Source organism: Monodon monoceros, unplaced genomic scaffold (assembly GCF_005190385.1).
Source record: "Monodon monoceros isolate NGI ecotype Baffin Bay Population unplaced genomic scaffold, NGI_Narwhal_1 Super_Scaffold_21, whole genome shotgun sequence".
Taxonomy (NCBI): Eukaryota; Metazoa; Chordata; class Mammalia; order Artiodactyla; family Monodontidae; genus Monodon; species Monodon monoceros.
The window spans coordinates 52357317-52384618 of NW_021703778.1; positions in this window are offsets into that span (position 1 = coordinate 52357317).

The window sequence follows — 27302 nt, forward strand, 5'->3', positions numbered from 1 at the left end:
AACATATTGAACAGCACAGTTCTAGATAAAGTTTCTTGCCTGGCACTGTGTATTCAGTGTTGCAAGTTCTCTATCTGATATTTCTTTCACTTGCTATTTCTTCTTCAGCTCCTCGTGAGTAGCTAGAGTAGAAGGAGCTCACTTTAATGCAATCAAGCATAAGGCCATGTGTCACTAAGTTGTTGCTCTATTTCTGGTTCACCCTTCCTTTTAGTTTGCAGTTCTCAAGTGTCACAAATGAGAGTCTAGTGTATTTACCTGGGCCTCTCCATCATGGCTGGCTCTGAGTTCCAATTTTTGTCTCCTCAGACCAGGGAAAATGCTGGTAGCTCTCCTTAGCTTTCCAACCTGCTATTACCTACTTTCTGCTCAGCCCCTCTTCCTCTTGCTTCTCCTGTGCTAAGGAATTGGTGAATGCCTTAGGACAATAGTAGGTCAAACTCTTGGGATCACTTTTCTGTGTTTCTCTTTTTTCCAGGAACCTCTCATGTCCTGACTCTTTGGTAGCTCTGAACCTCAATTTTTATCTCATTAGCCTTGTGAGATGTCTGAAATCTCTTTTCAGTTTCTCTGCCTCATAGCAGCTGATTTCTGTTCAACTTCACAGCCTCTGCCTGCACACAGTTTATGAATCATTAATTGGGTTGCCTTAGAATCAGACCCTGAGATAAGTGTTAGAGTAAAAGTGAGTTGTTTGGGGAGTTCAGGGGACACTATTAGTGCCATGGGGAAGTGACACAGAGAAAGGAAAGCAGCAAATAAAAGTCAAGTTATTAAGCTGGTTACCATACTAGGCAACTGGGTCTGAATCCTTCAGGGAAAGACTCAAAAACGGTGCAAAACACATATCTCAGATATACTGACCCAGCAGTTGAGAGCTCTGAAATGTTTTTATACCAACTCCCAAGGGCTGCTTTGGGAGGGAGGCAGAGTCAGTAACACATCCTCCCCACAGTATATAGCCTGACACCTTTTGGAGCAGCATTCTGAGCTTCCAGAAAATAAAACAGTTTATCAGACTTGGAAATGCACACACTGGCAATTGGATGTCTGCTGTAGAAAATGAAATGGCTGATGAACAGAGCAGAACAAACATGACATAGAAGGTCACATTCACTTCAGTGAATTTGTTTTCTTCCCAGGATTTTGGACCCTCAAATTCTGGCTACCTTAATAGCCTTTTAATACCACCTCATATTTTTTTTCTATTTTTACCCATTTTTTCCTGCTTGTTCTAAGTAGGGGGATTGGTCTCCCAAAAGCTAGTCAATCATAGCTGACAGTGAAAAATCTAGGTTATTATGTTTGGATGCTAAAAAGTATTTTACTGAATGATTTATGGGTCTTGTCACTAAAATATCTTTTTATTGATTTGGGAGGTGGATAACTGTTATTCAATTTGTACCAGTTAAATTGAGGTATTTTTTTTAAAGTCAAACAATTTTCAACAAACATGGATCTAGTGGCAACGCATTTCCTTATTTGAGTGATATATTTAATGTATGTTCTCTCCAGTTAAAATGATCTTGTTCTATATTTGCTTGTTATTTTTCATAAGTGATTATACATGAAAGATTAAAGAGAGTAAGCTTCTTCTTCAATATCATCTTTCCACACGATTCATTGATAGAATTACTTTGAAAGCAAAATGGAAAACGCTAAGTAAGAGGAAGGTTTTCCCCTCATCTGTATTGTTTATGTTTGCAGAAATCTAATGTTCCCAGGCTAGATTCCAGACCACAGTAGTGCCCTATTGTTGAAGGATCCTGGCCTCTAACTTGCTGAGAGTTCACTTTCTCTTTCTGGTACTGCTTTTGGTGTCAGTTCTTATGCTCCATGAAGCATTTCCTCGTCATGGCTGAGTTTTGCCAGTGAGTGACAAGTGTCAAGGTACATCTTCACTTGTCACTGACTCTTGCCACTCAGCTACTTCCCTGTTCCCCAGGAAAGCTGCTCACCACCTGACACAATGTTAGCAGCACAGAGCATGCCCAACAATAGGATGCCAATCAGGGACTCAAAACAGAGTTTCTGTGGACTGTTAAGGGCTAGCATGCAGCCAGATGAGCAGCTATCATGGCAAGTTCAGGGAATGTGGGTTAAGGATGGAGTTGTCACCACGCATTTCTGATCACACATACTAAAAGTAAAAATAATTCAATACAGCCCATATATACATTAACCTCTTTATAAAATGTATTAATGCAGATGAGGTTTTTTTTAATGTCAATGAAACCTCTAATTCCCTTCCTGCAGTGGAGCATCTTGTTGACTTCCTGTGGAACCATTAATATGGACAAGAAGAAAACCAGGTACTGGGAAACCTGAAGACACTGTAACTAAAAGAGTGCCATTGAAAGGGCAGCCCAAGGTCAGTCCTTGGGTAAAAGTGACAACAAGCAGAGACCAGTGTGTGCCAAATTCCATAGGATGCGATCATTGATTCTGTCCTAGCTTCCCCCAGGACAGAATCCAATTTCAGAGGAGCTTAACTAAGCCCTGTAAGCAGAATACTTAATGAGCAGCTTTGAACTGAAGTGGAATATTTAGAGAATTAGTATAGTTTCCAGTGAGCAAATCGAAAGAAATCCTGAGCTTGTACTGAGAGTTTCTTTGCCTTCAAAACCTTACATGCAATATATCTTTGGCTCTGCAGAGGTATTTGCATGTGTTGTACAACACCCAACAACGTAAGGGTAAATTTTCTATCTGCTGTGATGCAATTCAATCTAATTTTAGAGCAGAAATTAGGTATGATATGACTTCATATCACATTGTTCAGACTGGATGAGTCAAAATCTGATATAGACTTTTGCAGTTAATGTTACATTGGAAGAAAAATAAAGCTATTGATGGTAGTTATAACTACTATCTCAGATTTCCAAAGGAAGTTTGTTTTTAAGCTTCTCCTATCCAGTTCTCATATGATCCACGTTGGCATCAATAGTAACAACAGGACTAACACTGTGAAGGAGCCACCAATACTTGTGGTCCTTTTGACCACATGCAGAATCCAGTGAGGATCCCCTGTATTTACCAAGGATCCTTGTAAATATCCATGAAGATGAGAAGCACAGCGGTGCACTCTTTTCTCATTAAATGAATGGAGAGCTCCAGGTAGCTTCTGACTCATTTATCTTTATTGTTGGTGCTTATCTATTAATACCATACTCCTGATAATTTTATATCACCAAGATCCTAGAATGAGAACACTTACAGTTATCCTCAAACAAGGGTGCCGGGACATTGAGAAAATAGCCTCAGCTCCATTCCAGGCTTTTGTGTGTTTAAAAAACCATGACAAGATTCAGGTGAATGTCTGGTCTCAACCTTAGAGGTATGTATTTTATCCTAAGATGTTTGCTTATTCCTAACTTGAAAGTTTGAATGTGATTGTTGTTCAAATTAAGCAAAAAAGTTTGTAATTACCCTCATTTTCTTACCTGGCTTTTCCCCATTACCTGTCCAACTATAAATTTTGTGCCAAAAAGTTTGAAAATAAAAGTTCTGTTTAGGTCATATATTAAGAACATTAGGAAACTAGTCACAAAGATGTAAGGTGTTTTGTAGTCTCATAGTCAGTCTCCCCTAATCACCTGGTCTGTATCATCTTAGGAATATATGGGAACAATGGAGGGAGAGCTTTCCACACAGTGGCAGCCAGGGCTGTGTGAATAGCAGTTTGTCTGTACATTCCACCCCATGGGCTTTAATGGGCTCAGAGGTGAGATCCCTGAGAGAAGAAGCAAACAAGGAGGCACCTATCATCACCCAAGTTTCTGCCTGCAGGTGATTTCCAGACATTGGTGTAGGAAAGGATAATCCAAAGAGAGTCTGACAGGCTTGCTGAGCTGAGGAATTGGAGTTCTGAGAGGCTAAGGTGTGACTGTAACTGTGAGCTTTAATTTCTTTCTATTATCTTATTGTGGTGGTTAGGAATTCTAGTGTTCTATTAACTACGAATGCTGATAGAAGATATTAATTACTTAATGGGAATGTGTCTAATGCTTCATTATTAACTGTGATAACTGAGATAAGAGTCTCAGAGCAGAGGCAGGTACATAGAAAAAGAGCTTCAGAGATGTGGATAGGGGTGCATCTGAGTCTTTGGTTGAACATCAATCTGCATATTCATAGGGTAAAACTCCTCATGGCCGGGCAAAGAAAAACTTGCAGAAAAGATTAATTACTCAAACAATCCTCAGAGATCACACACGGTCAAGAATTATTTGAATCCCCAATATCCAGAGTGGAGAAAACTCCTTGAATACACAAGATATTCAGTAGACTCCAAAAAGATAATGTCTTAGTTATTGAGCTAAATTGAACTTAGGAGAAATTCTACCCTAGATCCATCATTTAAGAGCTTAAAAGCAAGTCTTGAAAGCATCAAATATATACACAGAAGCCAGCCAGAACAAAGTACAGCAATATTTATTGGAATATAACAAAGCTAGAACTCAAAAATGAAAAATTCACAATGTGGTATTTTGCTGTGTGTAAATTATACCTCAATAAAAATTGACTTTAAGAAAGAAGTAAAGTCTTTCTTTATATTTTTCTCAACAGATAAAAAAAATTGTAAAATTTAATACTAGCTGATTAAAAAAAATTAGCAATCTGGTAATAGGAGATAGATAGCTTCCTAAACTTGATAATGGATCATATATTTCTACCAACATCGCAGTTAATAATGAAGCATTAGACACATTCCCATTAAGTAATTAATACCTCCTATCAGCATTCGTATTTAATAGAATACTAGAATTCCTAACCACCACAGTAAGATAATAGAAAGAAATTAAAGCTCACAGGACATAAGACAAAAAATTAAAACTCTCGTTTTTCACCCATAATCACTGTGTACATGTAAAGTCACACATTAATAAGAGCAAATCAGGGATTCAAACTCAAGAGTCTAACTCCAGAGTATTTAAACTCCGTAGCAACAGTTTATTAGGAAATATAATTTTTTTAAAGCTACAATTTATAGTAACCAAAACCCCACCAAGCTTTGTGCTGAGGAAGTACTGAGGAATACATTTTATTAAGCAAACATGAAAATCTTGAGGAAAAAGTTAAAATTTTACTAAAAGGCTTAAAGGAAGACCTAAATAAATGTGAAGATATGTTCACAGTTTGCAATATGAATTTGGTATTTCTCCTCAAAATGATATATAAATTCAACATAATTCTAGATACTTAACAGGAATCTTTATGAAACTTGACCTGGCAATACTAAAGTTTATATGGAGAAGTTCAGAACCAGGAAAAGATAACTGAAGAAGAAGAGTAATAAGGAAGGACCCGTCCTACCCTATACCAGGTGTTACAGCAAAGCTATGGTAAATAAAAATGTGGTACAGGGAAGGCAGATCAGTCAATGGACCAGGCTGGAAATACTAAAAATGAAGGAACAAGAATATATGAATATGGAACCAGAGAGAAGTGGTATTACAAATCAGAGAGGAAAATTTGGACTTATTAACACACGATGCTAGAGACAACTGGCTATACATTTGGAAAACAATAAAGTTAGATCTTTATCTCACACCTAATTCAAAATTAGTATCGGATGAACTAAAGACAGAAAAATGAGGAAAAATTTTACTTAAATCTTAAGTAGAACAAATTCAGGAGACTATCTTGATGATAGTGGTGGAAGATATGAATTTGTTAAACTAGACACACACAAAAAGCACAAATTATAAGAAATGGATAAATTTGAATTTAATGAATATTAATTAATTTACTATTAATTTAAATTTAATGGTAAAACATTAAATGAAAACATTATAACAAATGCAAAAGGCAAGCCCTAAATTGGAAGAAGAAATGTGCAACCTTTACTAAAACATAGATAATAGTATCCAGCACACATTTAAAAAAACTCCTTTATATTAAAATGGGCAATGGATATGTATGATGAGTCCATGAATTTAAGAAAACATCCTAATAGCTAAAAAGCATATAAAAATAATTAAAATTTCATCATAATAAAGTAAGTACAAATTAAGAAGTAATGTATTATAAGTTCATACACATTATATTTTTAGAAATTAATAACTCATATGCCAAGAGTGATAATGATGTGGGGAAATGAGATATCTTATATAGAGCTGGTGAGAGTATAAATAAGTAAATTTAGAGATACACACACTCAGTGATTCCATTTCTAAAGAAATTTATATATAGTTTATTTCAGCAGTATTTCATAGTGAAAGTAGTAAATAAATTTTCTTTAAAAAACTTAACCTTTCTTCTGTAAGGAAATGGATAAATAAACTATGGGGGAAAATTAACATCTTTATATTATTGAATCTTCCTCGACAGGAATATTACATGTCATTTTATTTCCTTTTTTTTAGCTTTTCCCTTATATAAGTTTAAAAATTGTAGTTAGTTTTATTCCAAGGAATTTTATAGTTTTCATAGTTATAGTTAGTGACATTGTTTTCTATTACACTTTCTAAAGGTATATAGGAATAATTTTTTAAGTTGACTTTTTTTGTTGGAGTATAGTTGCTTTACACTGCTGTGTCAGTTTCTGCTGTACAGCAGAGTGAATCAGCCATACATATATATATATATATATATCTCCTCTTTTTTGGATTTCCTTCCCATTTAGGTCACCACAAAGCACCGAGTAGAGTTACCCCTGCAATACAGTAGGTTCTCATTAGTTACCTATTTTATACATAGTAGTGTATATGTCAATCTCAATCTCCCAATTCATCCTACCCTGTCACCTTCGTATCTATATGTTTGTTCACTAAGTCTGTCTCAATTTCTTCTTTGCAAATAAGATCATCTTCACCATTTTTCTAGATTCTACATATATGCATTAATATACAATATTTGTTTTTCTCTTTCTGCTTAATTTACTCTGTATGACAGACTCTAAGTTCATCCACATCACTACAAATGACCCAATTTTGTTCCTTTTTATAGCTGAGTAATATTCCATTGTATATATGTACCACATCTTCTTTATCTATTCCTCTGTTGATGGACATTTCAGTTGCTTCCATGTCCTGGGTATTGTAAAAAGTGTTGCAATAGAAACTGGGGTGCATGTATCTTTTTGAATTGTGGTTTTGTCTGGTTACAAGCCCAGTAGTGGGATTGCTGGGTCATAATGTAGTTCAATTTTTAGTTTTTTAAGGAACTTCCTTACTGTTCTCTATAGTGGTTCTACCAATTTACATTCACACCAACAGTGTAGGAAGGTTCCCTTTTCTGCACACCTTCTCAAGCATTTATGCTTTGTAGATTTTTTGATGTTGGCCATTCTGACTGGTGTGAGGTGGTTCCTCATTGTTGTTTTGATTTGCATTTCTCTAATAATTAGTGATGATGAGCATCTTTTCCTGTGTTTGTTGGCCATCTGTGTATCTTCTTTGGAGAAATGTCTGTTTAGGTCTTCCACCAATTTTTTGATTGGGTGATTTGGGGTTTTTTTTGATATTGAGCTGCATGAGCTGTTTGTATATTTTGGAGATTAATCCTTTGTCAGCAAATATTTTCTTCCATTCTGAGGGTTGTCTTATCATCTTGTTTATAGTTTTCTTCGCTGTGCAACAGCTTTTAAATTTCATTAGATCCCATTTGTTTATTTTTGTCTTTATTTTCATTACCCTAGGAGATGAATCAAAAAAGATCTTGCTGCAATTTATGTCAAAGAGTGTTCTGCCTATGTTTTCTTCTAAGTGTTTTATAGTTTCTGGCTTACATTTAGGTCTTTAAACCATTTTGAGTTTATTTTTATGTATGGTATTAGGGAGTGTTTTACTTTCATTCTTTTACATGTAGCGGTCCACTTTTCCCAACACCACTTATTGAAGAGACAACCTTTTCTCCACTGTATATTCTTCCCTCCTTTGTCAGGCATTAGGTGACTATAGGTGCATGGGTTTATCTCTGGGCTTTCTATCCTGTTCCATTGATCTATATTTCTGTTTTTGTGCCAATACCATACTGTCTTGATTACTGTAGATTTGTAGTATAGTCTGAAGTCAGGAAGCCTGCTTCCTCCAACTCCATTTTTCTTTCTCAAAATTGCTTTGGCTATTCAGGGTCTTTTGTTTCCACACAAATTGTAAAATTTTTTGTTCTAATTCTGTGAAAAATGTCATTGGAAATTTTATAGGGATTTCATTGAATATGTAGATTGCTTTCGGTAGTATAGCCATTTTCACAATATTGATTCTTCCAATCCAAGAACATGGTATATCTCTCCAGCTATTGCTGTTGTGTTTTATTCTTTCATTAGTACCTTATAGTTTTCTGCATACAGGTCTTTTGCATCTGTAAGTAGGTTTATTCCTAGGAATTTTATTCTTTTTGTTGCAATGGTAAATGGGAGTATTTCCTTAATTTCTCTTTCAGATTTTTCATCATTAGTGTATAGGAATGCAAGAGATTTCTGTGCATTAATTTTGTATCCTGCAACTTTACCAAATTCATTGATTAGCTCTAGTAGTTTTCTGGTGACATCTTTAGGATTTTCTACATAGAGTATAATGTCATCTGCAAACAGTGACAGTTTTACTTCTTCTTTTCCAATTTGGATTCATTTTATATCCTTTTCTTCTCTGTTTGCTGTGGCCAGGACTTCCAAAACTATGTTGAATAATACTGGTGACAGTGGACACCCTTGTCTTGCTCCTGATCTTAAAGGAAGTGCTTCAGTTTTTCACCATTGAGAATGATGTTTGCTGTGGGTTTGTCATATATGGCCTATATTATGTTGAGGTAGTTCCCTCTATGCCCACTCTCTGGAGAGTATTTATCATAAATCGGTGTTGAATTTTCTCAAAGGCTTTTTCTGCATCTATTGAGATGATCATATGGTTTTTATCCTTCAGTTTGTTAATACGGTGTATCACATTGGTTGATTTGCGTATATTAAAGAATCCTTGCATCACTGGGATAAATCCCACTTGATCATGGTGTATGATCCCTTTAATGTGTTGCTGGATTCTGTTTGCTAGTATTTCGTTGAGGATTTTTACATGTATGTTCATCAGTGCTATTGGCCTGTAATTTTATTTTTTGTGATGTCTTTGTCTGGTTTTGGTATCAGGGTAATGGTGGCCTCATAGAATGAGCTATGGAGTGCTCCTCCCTCTGCAACTTTTTGGAAGCTTTTGCGAAGGATAGGTGTTAGCTCTTCTCTAAATGTTCAGTAGAACTCCCCTGTTAAGCCATCTGGCCCTGGACTTTTGTTTGTTGGAAGATTTTTAATCACAGTTCCAATTTCATTACTTGTGATTGCTCTGTTCACATTTTCTATTTCTTCCTGGTTCACGCTTGGAAGGTTGTACTTTTTCTAAAAATTTGTCCGTTTCTTCCAGGTTGTCCATTTGATTGGCATAGAGTTGCTTGTAGTAGTCTTTTATGATCCTGTGTATTTCTGCAGTGTCAGTTGTAACTTCTCCTTTTCCATTTCTAATTTTTTCAATTTGAGCCCTCTCCCTTTTTTTCTTGAAGTGTCTGTCTAAGAGTTTATCAATTTTGTTTATCTTTGCTAAGAACCAGCTTTTAGTTTCATTGATCTTTGCTATTGTTTTCTTCATTTCTATTTCATTTATTTCTGCTCTGATCTTTATGATTTCTTTCCTTCCAATAACTGGGTTTTTCTTGTTCTTCTTTCTCTAGTGGCTTTAGGTGTAAGGTTAGGTTGTTTATTTGAGATTTTTATTGTTTCTTGAGGTAGGATTGTATTGCTATAAACTTTCCTCTTAGAACTGCTTTTGTTGCATCCCATAGGTTTTGGGTTGTCGTGTTTTTGTTGTCATTTGTTTCTAGGTATTTTTTGATTTCCTCTGATTTCTTTGGTGATCTCTTGGTTATTTAGTAGCTATTGTGCAGCCTCCACATGTTTGTGTTTTTTACAGTTTCTTTCCTATAACTGATTTCTAATCTCATAACATTGTGGTCGAAAAGATGCTTGATATGATTTAAATTTTCTTAAATTTACGGAGGCTTGATTTGTGACCCAAGATGTGATCTGTCCTGGAGAATGTTTCGTGTGCACTGGAGAAGAAAGTGTATTCTGCTGCTTTCGGATGAAATGTCCTATAAACATCAATTAAGTGTATATGGTCTAATGTGTCATTTAAGACTTGTGTTTTCTTATTAATTTTCTGTCTGGATGATCTATTCATTGGTGTAAGTGGAGTGTTAAAGTCCCCCACTATTATTGTGTTACTATAAATTTCCCACTTTATGGCTGTTAGCATTTGCCTTATATATTGAGGTGCTCCTATGTTGGGTGCATAAATATTTACAATTGTTGTGTCTTCTTCTAAGATTGATCCCTTGATCATTATGTAGTGTCCTTTTCTGTCTCTTGTAATAGTCTTTATTTTAAAGTCTATTTTGTCTGATATGAGTATTGCTACTCCTGCTTCTTTTGCTTTCAATTTGCATGAAATATCTTTGTCTACTCCCTCACTTTCAGTCTGTATGTGTCCATAGGTCTGAGGTGAGTCTCTTGTAGATAGCATATATATGGGTCTTGTTCATGTATCTATTCAGCTGGTCTGTGTCTTTTCATTGGAATATAATCCATTTACATTTAAGGTAATTATTGATATGTATGTTCCTATTACCATTTTCTTAATTGTTTTGGGTTTTTTTTTGTGAGTCTTTTTCTTCTCTTTGCTTCCTGTGTAGAGAAGTTCCTTTGGCATTTGTTGTAAAGCTGATTTGGTGGTACTGCATTCTCTTAGCTTTTGCTTATCTGTAAAGCTTTTGATTTGTCCAACGAATCTGAATGAGATCCTTGCCGGGTAGAGTAATCTTGGTTGTAGGTTTTTCCTTTTCAGCACTTTACATGTATCCTGACACTCCCTTCTGGCCTGCAGAGTTTCTGCTAAAAAATCAGCTGATAACGTTATGGGGATTCCCTTGTATGTTATTTGTTACTTTTAATATTTATTTCTTTGCATTTAATTTTTGTTAGTTTGATTAATATTTGTCTCAGCATGTTTCTCCTTCGATTTATCCTGTATGGGACTCTGCATTTCCTGGACTTGTTTGACTATTTCCTTTCCCATGTTAGGGAAAGTTTTGACTATAATCTCTTCAAATATTTTCTCAGACCTGTTCTCTTTCTCTTCCTCTTCTGGGACCCCTATAATTCAAATGTTTGTGCATTTAATATTGTCCCGGGTCTCTAAGACAGTCTTCATTTCTTTTCATTCTTTTTTCTTTATTGTGTTCCAAAGCTGGTATTTCCACCATTCTATCTTCCAGCTCAGTTATCCACTCTTCTGCCTCAGTTATTCTGCTATTGATTCCTCCAAGGGTATTTTTCATTTCAGGTATCATTTTGTTCATGACTGTTTGTTTGTTCTTTAGTTCTTCTAGGTCCTTGTTAAACATCTCTTATATCTTCTCGATCTGTGCCTCCATTCTATTTCCAAGATCTTGGATCATCTTTACTATCATTACTCTGAACTCTTTTTCAGGTAGATTGCCTATTTCCTCTTCATTTATTTGGTCTTGTGAGTTTTTCCTTTGCTCCTTCATCCACAATATATTTCTCTGTTGTCTCATTTTGTCTAACTTACTGTGTTTATGGTCTCCTTTCTGCAGGCTACAGGGTCATAGTTTTTCTTGCTTCTGCTGTCTGCCCCCTGGTGGGTGAGGTTGGGCCAGGGGCTTGTGTAAGCTTCCTGGTGAGAGGGACTCCTGCCTGCACTCTGGTAGGTGGAGCTGAGTCTTTTCCCTCTGATGGGTGGGGCCGCAACAAATGGTGTGTTTTGGGGTGTCTGTGAACCTAGTATGACTTTAGGCAGTCTGTCTGCTGATGGGTGTGGTGGTGTTCCTGTCTTGCTGGTTGTTTGGCATGAGGTGTCCAGCACTGGAGCCTGCAGGCAGTTCACTGGAGCCAGGTCTTAGTGTTGAGATGGATACCTCTGGGTGTGCACACGCTGATTAATATTCCCTTAGCCAAGGAATTCTTTGGCACTCCAGCAGACTGGATTTCATGGTCCCACCCTGGAGGCCGAGGCCTGATCCCTTGCCAGGGAAACAAAAGCCTCCAAGCCATGCAGCACAGCCAGAAAAAAAAAAAGAAGAAAGAAAACAGACAAACAAAATCCAAGACAAATGATAAAAACAAAATCTAACAGAGACAAAGAAGCAGTCAGAAAAGAAAGAAAAAAAAAACAAAAAACAGGAGAACAAACGAAGAACACAGAAATGAAAATAATCAATAAGGACTAAACTAACAAAAGAAGAAATGAAAAACAAAACCAAACAGAAAGCAAACTAAAAAAAAAAGAGCAAAGAAAGCATAAAGCAAAGACATAAAATTATTAAAAAGAACAAAAACAAGAAAAAAAACCAACAAAAAAGTAAAGTAGAAACAAAAATATATTTTAAAAATAAAAAAATAAAAAATGATAAAAACAACAATAAGGATAATAGTAATAAGAATCTTTTCCTGGGGCCTTATATGTCAGTATCCTTGATATCATAGTGAGCCAGAGCCAACCCCTGCCTCCCCAGGAGGCCCTTCAATACCTCTAGGTAGGTCTCTGGACATGCTGTGGGCACTGTAGGGCCAGCTCAAGCTCTGACCTGGCCCAAGTCCTATGTGTACTTGCCCCCAAAGTCCACAGCTGCTAAACTTAGACCAATCTCAGTTGTGGGAACACTTGTTGTCTATTCAGATATTACACATATGCAGGATTTACCAAGCCAATCATGGGGATTTAATATGCAGCTTATGCAGTTGCACAGAGAGATTTCTATTCCTCTTCCTTAGTCGCACTGCCCCTGGGGCTCAGCTTTGGTTTTGGCCCCACCTCTGTGTGTGTGTCACCCTCAAGCATCTGTTCCCTGCCCGGGTGAGAGAGAGCCAAAGCAGCAGTTGATTGGGGCACATTTACTCACTCAAGCCAGGGAAGGGTACAGTGGCCCAAGTGGGGTGTGCACGAAGGTGGAGGAGACCAGCATGGAGTTGCAACAGACCGGGTTGTGCTCACTCTGGTGGGAGTCCCTCCCAGTGCCTGCGGAGGCAGGGGCTGGTGTGTGGGGGTGGTGGCAGCCCTGTCCCTTGCACACCACTCAACAATGGTACCTCTTTTCCTAGACAGATCCTTCTTCCTCTAGGAGCATTCCTAGCCATGGAATCCCTCACTCCCATCTCCTCTGTTGTACCCATGCAGCCAACAGCTGTCCTCTCCCTGGATCTGCTCTTTTAACCCCATGCTTTAGCACCCAGCCCCCACCAGCATTGGCAGATTCCTGTCTTAGGCAGGGGGGCCCAGGGCTGATTCCTGAGGAGGCTTTGTGATGGGTGGCACTCAGGACCCCTGGAGCCTACAGGGGAGGAGGAGGCCTTAGCTTGAGGCACCAGTGAGCCTGCTCAAATGGGTGCCCTTCCCAGTGCCTGTGGAGGCCAAAGCCTGTGGGTGGGGAAGAGGGTTACAATGGTGCCCCCACCCCTTGTACACCACTCAAAAATGACACCTTGCTTCTATGGTGTCTTGGGCTTTTTCTGCAAACTTTCTCAGTTGTGGAGCTCCTTACTCCTGTACCGTCAGGCTGTCTTTTTACAGCCAACAGCTGTCCCCTCCCTGGATCCACACTCCAAACCCCACTTTCCAGCACCCAGCTCCCCTCTGCAGCAGGATACACACAACTCAGCCTGGGGTTCACAGGGCTGTGGCACAGACCATGCACAGTTCTTACTTTGTCCTGCCTTCCAAAGACCATCTGCTGCATTCTCCTTTGATCCCCCAAAGATCCCTTTCTGTCCCAGCTGATTTCCCCACCATGAGGGGGATTTTCTGATTGTGGGAACCTCTCCTCACCTTCAGTTTTGTACCAGGGTTTCTGGTCCCTTTATTGATTCCTTTTTTCTTTTTTTCTTTCTTTCATCCTACCCAGTGGTGAGGGGATGTTTCTTATCCTTTTAGGTGTCCAAAGTCTTTCACTAATGTTCAGCAGATGCTCTTTGAGAATTGTTCCATTCGGTGATGTATTCTTGATGTATTTGTGAGGCGAAACGAATTCCATATCCTCCTATTCTTCTATCTTGACTACTCCCCCTCGATTGACTTTTTTTTTTTAACATCTTTATTGGGGTATAATTGCTTTAAAATAGAGTGTTAGTTTGTGCTTTATAACAAAGTGAATCAGTTATACATATACATATGTTCCCATATATCTTCCCTCTTGCGTCTCCCGCCCTACCACCCTCCTTATCCCACCCCTCCAGGTGGTTACAAAGCACCGAGCTGATATCCCTCTGCCATGCGGCTACTTCCCACTAGCTATTTACCTTACGTTTGTTAGTGTGTATATGTCCATGACGCTCTCTCACCCTGTCACAGCTTACCCTTCCCCCTCCCCATATCCTAAAGTCCGTTCTCCAGTAGGTCTGTGTCTTTATTCCTGCCTTACCCCTGGGTTCTTCATGACATTTTTTTCTTCTTAAATTCCATATATATGTGTTATCATACGGTATTTGTCTTTTTCTTTCTGACTTACTTCACTCTGTATGACAGACTCTAGGTCTATCCAACTCATTACAAATAGCTCAATTTCGTTTCTTTTTATGGCTGAGTAATATTCCATTGTATATATGTGCCACATCTTCTTTATCCATTCATCTGATGATGGGCACTTAGGTTGTTTCCATCTCCGGGCTATTGTAAATAGAGCTGCAATGAACATTTTGGTACATGACTCTTTTTGAATTTTGGTTTTCTCAGTGTATATGCCCAGTAGTGGGATTGCTGGGTCATATGGTAGTTCTATTTGTAGTTTTTTAAGGAACCTCCATACTGTTCTCCATAGTGGCTATACCAATTCACATTCCCACCAGCAGTGCAAGAGTGTTCCCTTTTCTCCACACCCTATCCAGCATTTATTGTTTCTAGATTTTTTGATGATGGCCACTCTGACTGGTGTGAGATAATATCTCATTGTAGTTTTGATTTGCATTTCTCTAATGATTAATGATGTTGAGCATTCTTTCATGTGTTTGTTGGCAGTCTGTATATCTTCTTTGGAGAAATGTCTATTTAGGTTTTCTGCCCATTTTTGGATTGGGTTGTTTGTTTTTTTGTTATTGAGCGGCATGAGCTGCTTGTAAATTCTGGAGATTAATCCTTTGTCAGTTGCTTCATTTGCAAATATTTTCTCCCATTCTGAGGGTTGTCTTTTGGTCTTGTTTATGGTTTCCTTTGCTGTGCAAAAGCTTTTAAGTTTCATTAGGTCCCATTTGTTTATTTTTGTTTTATTTCCATTACTCTAGGAGGTGGGTCAAAAAGGATCTTGCTGTGATTTACGTCATAGAGTGTTCTGCCTAGGTTTTCCTCAAAGAGTTTGATCATTTCTGGCCTTACATTTAGGTCTTTAATCCATTTTGAGCTTATTTTTGTGTATGGTGTTAGGGAGTGATCTAATCTCATACTTTTACATGTATCTGTCCAGCTTTCCCAGAACCACTTATTGAAGAGGCTGTCCTTTCTCCACTGTACTTTCCTGCCACCTTTATCAAAGATAAGGTGACCATATGTGCGTGGGTTTATCTCTGGGCTCTCTATCCTGTTCCATTGATCTATCTTTCTGTTTTTGTGCCAGTACCATACTGTCTTGATTACTGTAGCTTCGTAGTATAGTCTGAAGTCAGGGAGTCTGATTCCTCCAGATCCTTTTTTCGTTCTCAAGATTGCTTTGGCTATTCGGGGTCTTTTTTGTTTCCACACAAATTGTGAAATTGTTTGTTCTAGTTCTGTGAAAAATGCCAGTGGTAGTTTGATAAGCATTGCATTGAATCTATAGATTGCTTTGGGTAGTAGTGTCATTTTCACAATGTTGATTCGTCCAATCCAAGAACATGGTATATCTCTCCATCTATTTGTATCATCTTTAATTTCTTTCATCAGTGTCTTATAATTTTTTGCATACAGGTCTTTTGTCTCCTTAAGTAGATTTATTCCTAGATATTTTATTCTTTTTGTTGCAGTGGTAAATGGGAGTGTTTTCTTGATTTCACTTTCAGAGTTTTCATCATTAGTATATATGAATGCCAGAGATTTCTGTGCATTAATTTTGTATCCTGCTACTTTACCAAATTCATTGATTAGCTCTAGTAGTTTTCTGGTAGCATCTTTAGGATTCTCTATGTATAGTGTCATGTCATCTGCAAACAGTGACAGCTTTACTTCTTCTTTTCCGTTTTGGATTCCTTTTATTTCCTTTTCTTCTCTGATTGCTGTGGCGAAAACTTCCAAAACTATGTTGAATAAGAGTGGTGAGAGTGGGCAACCTTGTCTTCCTCCTGATCTTAGTGGAAATGCTTTCAGTTTCTCACCATTGAGGATGATGTTGGCTGTGGGCTTGTCATGTACAGCCTTAATTATGTTGAGGTAGTTCCCTCTATGCCTACTTTCTGCAGGGTTTTTATCATAAATGGGTGTTGAATTTTTCAAAAGCTTTCTCTGAATCTATTGAGATGATCATATGGTTTTTGTCCTTCAATTTGTTGATATGAATTATCACATTGATAAATTTGCATATATTGAAGAATCCTTGCATTTCTGGAATAAACCCCACTTGATCATGGTGTATGATCCTTTTAATGTGCTGTTGGATTCTGTTTACTAGTATTTTGTTGAGGAATTTTGCATCTATGTTCATCAGTGATATTGGCCTGTAGTTTTCTTTCTTTGTGACATCCTTGTCTGGTTTTGGTATCAAGGTGATGGTGGCCTCGTAGAAGGAATTTGGGAGTGTTCCTCCCTCTGCTATATTTTGGAAGAGTTTGAGAAGGATAGGTGTTAGCTCTTCTCTAAATGTTTGATAGAATTCTCCTGTGAAGCCATCTGGTCCTGGGGTTTTGTTTGTTGGAAGATTTTTAATCACAGTTTCAGTTTCAGTGCTTGTGATTGGTCTGTTCATATTTTCTATTTCTTCCTGATTCAGTCTTGGCAGGTTGTGCAATTCTACGAATTTGTCCATTTCTTCCAGATTGTCCATTTTATTGGCATAGAGTTGCTTGTAGTAATCTCTCATGATTTTTTTTATTTCTGCAGTGTCTGTTGTTACTTCTCCTTTTTCATTTCTAATTCTATTGATTTGAGTCTTCTCCCTTTTTTTCTTGATGAGTCTGGCTAGTGGTGTATCCATTTTGTTTATCTTCTCAGAGAACCAGCTTTTAGTTTTATTGATCTTTGCTATTGTTTCCTTCATTTCTTTTTCATTTATTTCGGATATGATTTTTATGATTTCTTTCCTTCTGCTAACTTTGGGGTCTTTTTGTTCTTCTTTCTCTAATTGCTTTAGGTGCAAGGTTAGGCTGTTTATTCGAGATGTTTCCTGCTTCTTAATGTGGGCTTGTATTGCTATAAACTTCCCACTTAGAACTGCTTTTGCTGCATCCCATAGGTTTTGGGTCGTTGTGTCTCCATTGTCATTTGTTTCTAGGTACTTTTTGATTTCCTCTTTGATTTCTTCAGTGATCACTTCATTATTAAGTATTGTATTGTTTAGCCTCCATGTGTTTGTATTTTTTACAGATCTTTTCCTGTAATTGATATCTAGTCTCATGGCGTTGTGGTCGGAAAAGATACTTGATACAATTTCAATTTTCTTAAATTTACCAAGGCTTGATTTGTGACCCAAGATATGATCTATCCTGGAGAATGTTCCATGAGCACTTGAGAAAAATGTGTATTCTGTTGTTTTTGGATGGAGTGTCCTATAAATATCAGTTAAGTCCATCTTGTTTAATGTATCATTTAAAGCTTGTGTTTCCTTATTGATTTTCATTTCGGATGATCTGTCCATGGGTGAAAGTGGGGTGTTAAAGTCCCCTACTATGAATGTGTTACTGTCGATTTCCCCTTTTATGGCTGTTAGTATTTGCCTTATGTATTGAGGTGCTCCTATGTTGGGTGCATAAATATTTACAATTGTTATATCTTCTTCTTAGATCGATCCCTTGATCATTACGTAGTGTCCTTCTTTGTCTCTTCTAATAGTCCTTATTTTAAAGTCTATTTTGTCTGATATGAGAATTGCTACTCCAGCTTTCTTTTGGTTTCCATTTGCATGGAAAATCTTTTTCCACCCCCTTACTTTCAGTCTGTATGTGTCTCTAGGTCTGAAGTGGGTCTCTTGTAGACAGCATATGTAAGGGTCTTGTTTTTGTATCCATTCAGCCAATCTGTGTCTTTTGGTGGGAGCATTTAGTCCATTTACATTTAAGGGAATTATCGATGTGTATGTTCCTATTCCCATTTTCTTAATTGTTTTGGGTTCGTTATTATAGGTCTGTTCCTTCTCTTGTGTTTCTTGTCTAGAGAAGTTCCTTTAGCATTTGTTGTAAAGCTGGTTTGGTGGTGCTGAACTCTCTCAGCTTTTGCTTGTCTGTAAAGGTTTTGTTTTCTCCATCAAATCTGAATGAGATCCTTGCTGGGTAGAGTAGTGTTGGTTGCAGGTTTTTCTCCTTCATCACTTTCAGTATGTCCTGCCACTCCCTTCTGGCTTGTAGGGTTTCTGCTGAGAGATCAGGTGTTAACCTTATGGGGATTCCCTTGTGTGTTATTTGTTGTTTTTCCCTTGCTGCTTTTAATATGCTTTCTTTGTATTTAATTTTTGACAGTTTGATTAATATGTGTCTTGGCGTATTTCTCCTTGTATTTATCCTGTATGGGACTCTCTGTGCTTCCTGGACTTGATCAACTATTTCCTTTCCCATATTAGGGAAGTTTTCAACTATAATCTCTTCAAATATTTTCTCAGTCCCTTTCTTTTTCTCTTCTTCTTCTCGAACCCCTATAATTCGAATGTTGGTGCGTTTAATGTTGTCCCAGAGGTCTCTGAGACTGTCCTCAGTTCTTTTCATTCTTTTTTCTTTATTCTGCCCTGCAGTAGTTATTTCCACTATTTTATCTGCCAGGTCACTTATACGTTCTTCTGCCTCAGTTATTCTGCTATTGATCCCATCTAGAGTACTTTTAATTTCATTTTATGTGTTGTTCATCGTTGCTTGTTTCATCTTTATTTCTTTTAGGTCCTTGTTAACTGTTTCTTGCATTTTGTCGATTCTACTTCCAAGATTTCGGATCATCCTTACTATCATTATTCTGAATTCTTTTTCAGGTAGATTGCCTATTTCCTCTTCATTTGTTAGGTCTGGTGCATTTTTATCTTGCTCCTTTATCTGCTCTGTGTTTTTCTGTCTTCTCATTTTGCTTATCTTACTGTGTTTGGGGTCTCCTTTTTGCAGGCTGCAGGTTCGTAGTTCCCGCTGTTTTTGATTTCTGTCTCCAGTGGCTAAGGTTGATTCAGTGGGTTGTGTAGGCTTCCTGGTGGATGGGACTAGTGCCTGTGTTGTGGTGGATGAGGGTGGATCTTTTCTCTGTAGTGTGCAGTTTCACGTCTGGTGGTGTGTTTTGGGGTGTCTGTGGGCTTATTATGATTTTAGGCCGCCTCTCTGCTAATGTGTGGGTTTGTGTTCCTGTTTTGCTAGTTGTTTGGCATAGGTGTCCAGCACTGTAGCTTGCTGGCCGTTGAGTGAAGCTGGGTGCTGGTGTTAAGATGGAGGTCTCTGGGAGATTTTTGCCGTTTGATATTATGTGGAGCTGGGAGGTCTCTTGTTGACCAGTGTCCTGAAGTTGGCTCTCCTACCTCAGAGGCAGAGCCCTGACTCTTGGCTGGAGCACCAAGAGCCTTTCATCCACACGGCTTAGAATAAAAGGGAGAAAAAGTAGAGAGAATTAGTAGAAGTATGAAGAAAGAAAGAAAGAAAGGAGGGAAGGAAGGAAGGAAGGAAGGAAGGAAGGAAGGAAGGAAGGAAGAAAGAAAGAAGCAAAGAAGGAAAGAAGGCAAGAAGGAAAGAAAGGAGGGAGGGAGGGAGGAAGGAAGGAAGGAGGGAAAGAAGGAAAAAAGAAAGAAGATACAGTAAAATAAAATAAAGTATAATAAAGTTATTGAATTAAAAAATACTTATTTAGGAAGAAAAAAAAAGGGACGGATAGAACCTTAGGACAAATGTTGGAAGCAAAGCTATACGGACAAAATCTTACACAGAAGCATACACATACACCCTCACAAAAGGAGGTAAAGGGGAAAAAATCATAAATCTTGCTCTCAGAGTCCACCTCCTCAATTTGAGATGATTCGTTGTCTAAAGGAGGGAAGGAAGGAAGGAAAGAAAGAAAGAAAGAACGAAGGTAAAGTATAATAAAGTTATTAAAATTAATTATTAAGAAAAAAATTTTTTTTAAAAACATGGACGGAGAGAACCCTAGGACAAATGGTAGAAGCAAAACTATACAGACAAGATCTCACACAGAAGCATACACATATACATTCACAAAAAGAGGAAAAGGGGAAAAAATCATAGATCTTGCTCTCGAAGCCCACCTCCTCAATTTGGGAGGACTCATTGTCTATTCATGTATTCCACAGACGCAGGGTACATCCAGTTGATTGTGGAGCTTTAATCCGCTGCTCCTGAGGCTGCTGCGAGAGATTTCCCTTTCTCTTCTTTGTTCGCACAGCTGCCAGGGTTCAGCTTTGGATTTGGCCCTGCCTCTGCGTGTAGGTCGCTGGAGGGCGTCTGTTTTTTGCTCAGACAGGACGGGGTTAAAGGAGCCGCTGATTCGGGGGCTCTGGCGCACTCAGGCCGGGGGGTAGGGAGGGGCACTGCGTGCGGGGCGGGCCTGCGGCGGCAGAGGCCGGCGTGACGTTGCACCAGCCTGAGGCCCGCCGTGCGTTCTCCCGGGGAAGTTGTCCCTGGATCCCGGGAACCTGGCAGTGGCGGGCTGCACAGGCTCCGCGGAAGAGGGGTGTGGATAGTGACCTGTGCTCGCACACAGGCCCCTTGGTGGCGGCAGCAGCAGCCTTAGCGTCTCCCGCCCGTCCCTGGGGTCCTTGCTTTTAGCCGCGGCTCGCGCCCGTCTCTGGGGTCCGCGCTTTTAGCCGCGGCTCGCGCCCGTCTCTGGAGTTCCTTTAAGCAGCGCTCTTAAACCCTTCTCCTCGCGCACCAGGAAACAAAGAGGGAAGAAAAAGTCTCTTGCCTCTTGGGCAGGTGCAGACTTTTCCCCGGACTCCCTCCCGGCTAGCCGTGGTTCACTAACCCCTTCAGGCTATGTTCAAGCCGCCAACCCCAGTCCTCTCCCTGCGCTCAGACTGAAAATGGATTGACTTTTTAATGTAACTAATTTCCTTCTTTTTTCCTTCCTTCCTTCCACCTCATTTAATTTAGCTTTATTGTTCTTTTAAAAAAATTACTGATTTGAATATTTAGTTCCCAAATTTTATTCTTTCTTTTTTCTGATAAATTAATTTAAGGCAACAACTTCTATATAAGTGGGAAAGTTTTGGGGGGCATAATTTTATGATATTCTCATGTTTCTAAACATATGGTTATTTTAGTTTTAATTTCTCCTAGTGATTTAATATCTACGTGAAGAGATATTTTGACTTTAGTTTGTAATTTGGAATTTTATTACACTGTTTGCTGCATACTGCTTTCCACTTTTAAACATTTTCTTGACATTTTTCTTTTACATAATCAATTTCTGTGACTGGTCTGTATGTGTTTGCAAAGATTATGTTAGTTATGCATACATATATGCATATATTATGTTTTATTTTCTCCAATATACTTAAATTTGTTATTCAAATCTCCTATATCATATTTATTCTGAGAGAACGGTGTTAATGTCTCCCACTAATTTTGTGGATTTGTCAATTTTTCCTTGCATCTCTATTCATCTTTATTATTTGTTTTATACACACACTGTGTTAGCATCATTAGAAAAATAAAAGAGAAAATAGAATCTATTTTACAAGAGCATGCTGCAAATTACTCATTTCCACGATATATCTACATCTATATCGGTATCTATCTCTATCTATCTATAAAGAGAGCGCTTATTTTTTAGATAAACTCTTAGTGATCTTGGAAACAAGGCATCAATTATCCAAATTAAAAAGGTATTAAAATTTATAAATAAACCATGAAGCAGAATGGTCACAACTAAAAGAGTGAAATATATGTACATGTGTGAGTGTGTGTGTTTGTGTGTGTGTGTGTGTGTGTGTATATATATATATATATATATATATAGAGAGAGAGAGAGAGAGAGAGAGAGAGAGTTAGCAAAATTTCATAGTCTACTTTTACTTTTCATAAGTGTTAAAAATTTACTTTTCTCCAGACACATAGCACAAAGAGAACATGGATATAAGTAGTTAAGATATTGACTATCAGAAGAGAAGATGTAATTTGCTGATTAGGAGAGCCAGTCTAGATACTGAGTGGTTGCACTGGAAGCTTTCACCTCTTTAAACTTCAGTTTCTTCACATGTACTGCGGTATTATAAATGCAGCCCCTTTATACATCATTAGAAGGTTCATGTGAGATGGGAGACTGCATGAAGAGCATAATCTCAGTTCTGGACAAAAGGAAGCACTTAGTAAGTGTTAATCATCAATCCCATAAACGATGCAAAGCATTTATGATAAAGATTTAATTGTCTTAAAAGGTTCTTACAAGTCAATTAAAAATATACAAACACATCAAAGAAAAATGAGCAAATGAATGACAATTCAAAAACGAAGGACAAATTGAGTATAAGCATATGGAGAAATGTGTACATAATAAACATGTAATAACAAATAAATAAGTGAATAAACAAATAAATAATGTTACAACAAAAAAATTAAAACTACAATTAAAGTCAAGAGAACTCAAATCTCCACGGCATTTTAATTCAGAAAAAGTGAATCTTGGTTCTTATTTTATCCTCTGAAACACAGAAATCTCGGCTTCTTTGGCAGAGTTTCATATTTGGGTTGGGGGGGTAATTAGGTTAGCTTAATCATAAACTAAACTAGAAGAAAAAATAGTTTATATACTTTTTACTTCGATGGCAACTCTAATCAATATTAAGCTCCACACAATTATTAGGAAGTCCTACTTTCTGTCCCTTGGTGCTAAGATACCTCCTAATATATCCTTTGACAGGCAGCTTGAGACTTCTAGGTGTCTAAACTCATGTGAAAATGGAATAACGTGCACTTTTGCTCATTTTCATGTGTTGTATTAAAAATAATTCAAGAAGGTGTTTGGGAATACTTGGGCAACAACAACAAACAGTCTACAAAGTAAAGCCTTATTCTTCATATACATGACTTCTTCCTCTCCTGTGCCTCTATACTCTCACCATCTCTGCAAAAACAGACTTTCCCAGATAAGAAATGGTCCACAGGAAGTGTCTAGGGCCTCTTGTTGGGTTCAAAGATGTGGTGGCCAGAATTCATGTGGATAACAAAGATAGGAGACTGAGGTTAAAATGCTTTAAGAGACAGCAACATATTTAAATATTATATATTCTTTTCCTGTGTTGGGAATAAGGGCAATTTTGTATTCTTTTTTTTCTACAGTGATATTTATCATTTGTATAATTTTAAAAAGACTAAATAAGGAAAAGATTATATAAAAGGATAGGGGAGGGGCTTCCCTGGTGGCGCAGTGGTTAGGAATCTGCCTGCCAATGCAGGGGACATGGGTTCGAGCCCTGGTCCAGGAAGATCCCACACGCTGTGGAGCAACTAAGCCTGTGAACCACAACTACTGAGCCTGCGCTCTAGAGCCTGCAAGCCACAACTACTGAAGCCCACGCACCTAGAGTCCGTGCTCCACAACAAGAGAAGCAACTGCAGTGAGAAGCCTGCACACCACAACAAAGAGTAGCCCCTGCTTGCCGCAACTAGAGAAAGCCTGCATACAGCAATGAAGACCCAACATAGCTAAAAATAAAATAAATAAATTTATATATATAAAAAAGAAGGTGCAGTTTCAAAGCCCATCTTTAAAAGCCTAAAAAAAAAAAAGATAGGAGATCTATACACATGGTTAATTATTGGTTTCAATATACAATATTTGCATTTCATTACTTGTCTTTCAATTACCAGCAAAATGATACGTGTTTTAAATTTTTATCACGCTTACGTCACTGGCATAAAATACATGATGACTAACTACAGTAACAACAAATCGTCATATTGTTGTAAAAATATTTGGATAGTTCATTCTTGATTACCATTCCCCAAAACATAATGATCAACATCAGTGGATTAATGACTTATATTAATAATACATGATTTAAGGACCTCACTTGGAATTATACTAATATATAAAAATGTGGGGAGGGAATTCCCTGGCAGTCCAGTGGTTAGGATTCTGGGCTTTCACGGCTGGGGGTCCAGGTTCGATCCCTAGTCAGGGAACTAATATCCTGAAAGTGATACAGCTTGGCCCCCCAAAAAAAAAGAAAGAAAAAATTGAGAAGGATATCTTTAGACATATAAGCAAATTTGTAGATTACTTTTAATTAAAAACTGTCAGACTTCTGATTTCAGCCCTGACTTGTAAAGGAGCTTGGAAGTAATCACTGCCATCCTTACAAGAAGAAAAATCTGAACAAAGTGAAAGTTAACAGCTTCTTTTGGACACATCAGAGAACTGAAGTCACAGGACAAGCTACCCCAAAGTCTGGAGATACAGGAGAATATGGAGAGAAACACCTGAGTTATACTTTCAATAGCAGAAGCTGCTGGAGCCATAAACTGGTCAGAACACTCAAAGGGTACTTTTGACAAATTGCTGGAGGCTGAGTGTGGAATAGCAGGAAATCAAGGGACTGTTGAGGGAGATGCCATCTTGGAGTGACTCATACTTTTGTACATTTTACCTCCAGAAACATCACCTGATATTCATGATAAAGATCTGAGAAAGATTCCCTAGAGGTTCTAGTGGAAGGTCTGTTTGGGGGTATTAATTGTGATGAATTACTCCCAGAGCCCTGTCTCTGACAAAGGAAGGCCTACTCTCCAAGGAAGATTTTACCTGGGCCTTATCCCAGCTGGTGAAAAGTGTTCCTCCCACTGTAGATCCCTCTAGCCTTCCTGTATCACAATAAAGGGGTTAAAAACAAAAACAACAAAGCGAAACAAACAAACAAAAGAAAACAGGATTTGTCATTGGAAAAAGAAAAAAAGACAACTGTGCAGATCATAGCCCAGAGACATAGGCTGGTAAAACACTGAGATTTAATCATGATATCATAAAATGCTTTCCTTCCCCATACCTGACCACTACAACAATAGGGCCTCTGTAGAACAACAGTGAATTACAGTGGAAAAATCTGAAAAACACAGACTCTTCAAAGAATCTTAAACAGGAAGCCCAAAATCAAGAGAGGAGACATAACCAAGGACACTAGAGGAATTTGAAACCCTTGACCGCCCCCCCCCCCACCACTGGCAAGAGCACACATTAAATACTGGCCAACTTCCATCTAGTTTAATATAAATTCTCACACCCAAGGCCTAGCTACCTCAGCTCCTATTACCTGACAGAAGTCTAGCTTTCAACAAAAAAGTACAAGGAATGCCAAAAGGCAGGAATAAAAGCAACAGACACAGGCTCAGGTATGACACAGATGTTGGAATTATCAGAGAGGGCATTTAAAATAACTATGATTAATATGTTTAAGGGCTCTAATGGAAAAAGTAGAAACATGCAAGCCCAGATGGACTGTAAGCAGAAAGATGGAATTTCTAAGAAAGAGTCAAAAGGAAATGCTAGAAATCTAAAAATAAGAACAAAATTGAAGAGCACTTTTAATGGGTTTATTATCACCCTAGGCATGGTCAAGGAAAGGATCAGTGAGCTTGAAGAAAGGACAACAGAAGCCTCCCAAACTGAAATGTAAAGAGAATGAAAATAGACAGTGGGACCATTTCAAAAAGTGTAACATACACATAATTGAAATACCAGAAAGAGAAGGAAGAGAACACAGAGCATTTCCAACATTAATGAAAGACATAACACATAACAGATCCAGGAAGCTCAGAGAACACCAAGAAGGATAAACACCAAAAAACCAAAGGCAAACTGTATGTGGGCATATCATATTCAAACTGCAGCAAAAACAAACAAACAAAGAGAAAAATCTTGAAAGAAGGCAGAGGAAGAGAAAAACTCTTTCCCATGGAGGAACAAGGATACTTCTATCAGAAATCATGTAAGCAAGAAGAGGGTGGAGTGAACTATTTAACACTCTGAGAGAAGAAACCTCATTACCCTGGAATTCTACATGCAGTGAAATTATCATTCAAATGTGAAGGAGAAATAAAATGCTTTTGAGCTAAACAAAAACTGAGGAAATTTATCAGCAACAGGCCTGCCATGTCAGAAATGTTAAACAAAGTTCTTTAGGGAAAAGGAAAATTATATAGGTCAGAAATTTGGAGTGACAAGAAGAAAAGAAAAGCATCAAGGAAGTTATAAATGAAGATAAAATATTTTATTTTTCTTATCCTTAATTGATCTAAAAGATAACTATTTCTTTAAAGTAATAACAGTAGCAATGTATTGAATGATTATAGCACATGAATAAATGAAGTGGATGATAGCAATGTCATAAGGAAATTAGAAATATTAAGTTATAAGATACCTGCATTATTTCTGAAGCAATATATTGATATTTGAAGATGAATTTATTTATATTAGTCAAAATATATATTAAACTTTAAAGAAAACCTTAAAAATATTTTAAAAGAAATATAATTGATATGCTAAGAAAGGAGACAAATGGAATTATATAAAATGCTCAAAGCACAAAGACAGAAGAAAGAGAGAAAAAAAAGAAAGAACAAATGCAATGAACAGAAAATAGTTACAAAGAACATAGATATATTAATCCAAATAGGTCATTAATCACTTTAAATGGGAATAGTATAAATATACCAAGTAAAAGACAAGGAAAAACAGGTTGGATTAAAAAGCAATATGCATTTCTCCAAAGAAGATATACAGACAGCCAATAAACACATGAAAGAATGCTGAACATCACTAGCCATTAGAGAAATGCAAATCAAAACTACAATGAGGTATCACCTCACACCAGTCAGAATGGCCATCATCAAAAAATATGCAAACAATAAATGTTGGAGAGAGTGTGGAGAAAAGGGAACCCTCTTGCATTGTTGGTGGGAATGTAAATTGATACAGCCACTATGGAGAACAGTATGGAGGTTCCCTAAAAAACTAAAAATAGAACTACCATACGACCCAGCAATCCCACTACTGGGCGTGTACCCAGAGAAAAACATAATTCAAAAGGACACATGCACCCCAATGTTCATTGCAGCTCTATTTACAATAGCCAGGACATGGAAGCAACCTAAGTGTCCATCAACAGATGAATGGATAAAGAAGATGTGGCACATATATACAATGGAATATTAC